The following is a 4,670-nucleotide window of genomic DNA, read 5'->3' as shown; positions in this document are numbered from 1 at the left end:
TCCAGGACCCGGACCCGTGTAGTCCTCCGCGGCGGCGTCCGCGCAGCTGCGGGCGGGCTGCAGGCGACGCGCGGACTACGACGACCGAGATGCACCGCGGCCGCAATGTCAGCGCGCTTTTCATTGGCTGAAACGTCCGGGGGCTGGTTTTTGGATATATATATTTTTTAATTACTATTATTTTTTAATTTTTTTTTAACACAGCCTATATTTGCGCATAGCAGCAAAAAATTATATAAATAAATAAAAATTATATACCCTCAATTATATTTTAGAATCGTTAAGTCTGAAAAAACAAGTTTTCAACCTCACATTGCACCTGACTGTTGCACTATAAAACATCATGTAGGGCTTCTGTAATATGTACTATACATATACAGATGCATTTAAACAAACTAGGTTTGCTGGCTGTGGTGCAAAACGATGCAGTTTGAGAAAGGGCCATTGTTATAGCATGGCCATAACTCGTTACTATTTATCTTAACCCGGCAAAAATAAACACCATAAGACTCAGCTGCAAATGAATCAGAATTATTTCCATACATGCATCTCTTCTGAGGGCTTTTGCTCAATCGCGTTCTTTTGCAACACCACCACCCACAACCACAACGACAGCAACTACAAAACACAAAATCGATTTCAAAATCATAACTCAGCAGCACTCGTTGCTTTGTAACTGTAACTGATTGGCCAGATCCTACAGATGTGTCAGAAACATTATTCAATCAAAAAAAAACAAAACGACCTGGAAACTTTGTTGACCCTCATGCGCCCCCCCCCCCCACCCAAATCCTCTGTCTCCAGACTAACCTGACTTTGCTGCCCGTCCTCTTCAGCTCTCTCTCTCTCTCTCTCTCTCACTCTCACCAAGTTTGGCGTCCTCAGCCGGACTACTTTCTTCCGCTTGGGGGCAGTATAGAGCTAAACACGGTCAGCGGGGCTGCGGGCCCCACAGCAGGCAACCATCTATTACAAAATGGAAATTCAAGTTCAATATTTGCATTTGCCTCATCCTGCTGAACTAGTTTAAGTCTGAGTTTTACCAATGCAAATGTCATGCAAATGTGCTACTGCTGGAAAGCACAGACTTAAAATCTAAAAATAAAATCTTTAATGGCACGATAATTTAAAACACACATAGCCGGAAGGAAGCAAGCTGTTTTTTTTTTCTTCTTCTTCTTCTTTTTTTTTCACATCAAAGTCTTCTTTTTCTTTGCTTTATTGGCTCGGAGAAATATGGAAAGCAACTGTGTTTGCAGTCAGATCAGGAGACATGATGCAGGAGCTGCAGGGCATCGCACAATGGACTAGACAACATATTATCCTGGGTGTTGTGGATTGAATAGAGGTCCTGATTATCCAGGGCCTCCAGCTGGGTGAGGCCCCCATAGTCTGTTGTCTACGATGCCCTTCGTGACTCCTCAAGTGGGTATAGTATGTAAATATTTGATACTTGCCATAAAATATTCACGTTGTTCTGCCTTTGACCCAAACTTTGGTCAAAATCACATCATATGATTTATTGCAACACAACAACTAATATGTTTTTATCATCTGACATAAAGCATTAGAAAAGTAATTGCATGAATTTTGAGACAGTTCGGTTGAACATAGCACTGAAGTAATTTTGGGAAAATGATGTAACCAAATCGATTCTGTTTCCACATTATGCCACATTAAATGTCTACATCACTACAGTTAGGAAGGGACTATTTTTATTGATCTACATTTTGTTTCCAGTATATATTTGTTACTTTCAGACCGATAAAGTGTATACCTGAACCATCTGAGACATTATAATGTCTCTCACGCATTATGTTACACATTATTGGATGTTATATACATACACATGCACTGACAATGATAATCCAGTTATATAAAATAACAATTTATGGGGGGCCATTTTGCTGCCTAAACTTTTGCTAGTGATACTTTAGAGCTCCTCTTTTGAAGAAAAACTATGACTGCAGGACACTTTAACTGTAAGATTCTTTGTATGTTTCTGTGTCAGATAATAAAATAACGTTGGCTGACTGGTTATGAATTTATAACAGTTTAATTCCAGATCTGGAGCACATTGTGCAACATTGTGTAACACAAAAATAACTTAATTATAGCCAAAGTGTAGATAACCCATTATGAATGGCCATTATAATAACCAGTCATATTGGCCACGTGCCATCAAATAACCAAACACATGGACATAATTACAACAGCTAACACATCTCTGTTTACACAGCGTTGTGCAGATTTAATAAGGAGCGACAGCCAGTGCAAACACTGCTGGCTAATACGGAGCATGAACTGAAATGAAGGCCAAGGACTGTGGCCCAACAGTTCTGCCCAGGTGTGAACAGACAGTCCGTTTACCTTTGTTATCAGTCACAGTTCATTCGTATGTCGTGATGTGTCATCTTTGACATGCAGCTGTTTGACACACAACCCTTCCTGTTAGTCGGGGTCAAAACAAAGTCCTGTAATATGTGTCAAATGTATCCTGTAGATCAGGATCCTAGAGAAGGTTCATGTTAACATGTTGTCATTCCCTGGTCCTTTAGTTCTGCAAAGAAAACTCAAGCATCATGGTCAACAAACAGACTGAAGCAGCCTGCAGAGGACAAGATTGGTTGATTTAAGATAAAAAATCTGAGCATTTATTCCTTTTTCCACTGTTTTCTGTCTTTGAGGTTTTCAACACCAAAAACAATCTTAATGCATGACCTTTGACTTCAAGGTTTATTGATGATGTTTGTCAGTATTTCTGATGGTTTGCATAAATCAGTTACTCAATACAGAAAATAATTGCCAGACTGAAAAATAATAATAATGTTAATTCAAAGTTTAGGTTTTTCTGTGGTTCTGTGATGGAACAATTCTAATTATATTCTGTCCATTTATCAAGTTACACAGGAAAATGGAGGTGATAAACATAACTTAACGACAAATGAGCTCAGTGCAAACTAGATCTCCTCAGGTCTTCAAACTTGATTTGGATCCGGAGTCCCATCAAGGTTGAGCACCGCATCATTTGTAGTTGGCCCAATTGGTATTTGATTTGACGTACTTTATTGCCCCTCTGGGGAAATCTGTCTTGGACTCAAGAGCTGCATTAATGTTGCTGCCTTACAATAGTAGTCTGGCATACATACTGCAGAAAACCCCCCACGTAAAAACAGATATAGACACAACACAGCATTGCACATCACAGCCCACAGTATCCATCCCAGTGGTGGATCCTGGGCCTTTCGTGGCTCCTGGATGTCTGAAGACTTTGAGTGTGCATTTATAGAAAACTGTTAAACTAGAAATTCTTCATGATTTTTACTAAATATCACTTTAATATGACAACCTGTGAGTGTGAGTAACTGAAAATATCTATTTGTAAACACCAGACGTCTTTATACACATCTAATCAAAGGTCAAATGTCCTTTCGGAAATCTGGTCATTTGACTGATTTCTCATTTATTGAGAAATTTTATTTTTCAAAATGCACAAGGCTCATTTGCAGCAGTCTATTGAAGAGTACTTCTATCATGGCGATATGAAGGGTCGGTGCATTTGCATGAAGAATTTGCCAACCCACATTTGACTTTGCACTGAAAGACAATTGCATAAAACTGAAAATACATATTTCCACATTGGTCCATTCTGTGTTTCATATATTTACTTTATATTCCTTTCTGCACGGGTTAATATGTTGGTGATGAGAATTCAAACTAAAATTCTGTACAAATGAAGAACTTAGCTACATTTATATTCATTCTGGAGCAAAGCTCTTATTTTAAAGACGTAGTGTAAATGTTTACATTGCAGGATCTGTTGTTGTACATGCTTACTCTGAACGCTGTCTGACTGACTGTCTCTGAGGTGCCCCAGTTCCCAGAGTCCATTAAAAGTACAGCTTGCCACTAACAACAGAAATAAATGAGGGTAACGAGGGCAATGAGGGAATCCTATTCCTTTGTTTACAGCAGGGTTTTCTTTTTCCTGTAAGGAGGAGACTTATTGGACAGATGGTTTTGGGGGATCTTAATGAGATACTTATTCATGGCTGTGCCAGAAGTCCAAGATTGGGCAGGGGGGCAGGGGGGTGGGGGAGCTTGTTGCTCTGCTACAAGGCTACTGCAGTGGACTGGGAAGACATACGGAGGAGAACAGGAGAACAGCGACTATTTCAAGTTTATCTCACTATTAAATTATCTCTACCACTTTGGTGAAACAGAACAAAATGTTATTTGGTGGCTTTAAAAAAAAGCCTGTCTGTGTGTCTGTTTATTTTGGAAAATTACCAGCTGACAGAATAAAGACCGTAATGAATATTTCAGAAGCGCTGTCCCTCCCGAGCAGAATTGAATATCACATGTGAAACACACACCAATGAGCTGGTTGAGCAGTATTGGGTCTTTTGATTTGCACGTTAACTGATGTGTATAGTGACATTGAAGTATAGCATAATAGTTGGTTTGGAGGCAAAATTACTGCCACCAAACTGGCATTTAGATTTGCTAAGCATATATTTACATGTGAGTGACATATTAACTTTCCACTGTAAATTGTACTGTGTGTTGACCTTAACCCCTCATTTTACTGCAGAGCAGCTACAGGTTGAGCTGAGGGTCCTTTAATTATAACATTGGTTTTAGATGGACTGAAAACTCCCCACAGAGTC

The sequence above is a fragment of the Echeneis naucrates genome, chromosome 7 (assembly GCF_900963305.1).
Source record: "Echeneis naucrates chromosome 7, fEcheNa1.1, whole genome shotgun sequence".
Lineage (NCBI taxonomy): Eukaryota > Metazoa > Chordata > Actinopteri > Carangiformes > Echeneidae > Echeneis > Echeneis naucrates.
Note: the sequence above shows the minus strand (reverse complement) of the source record.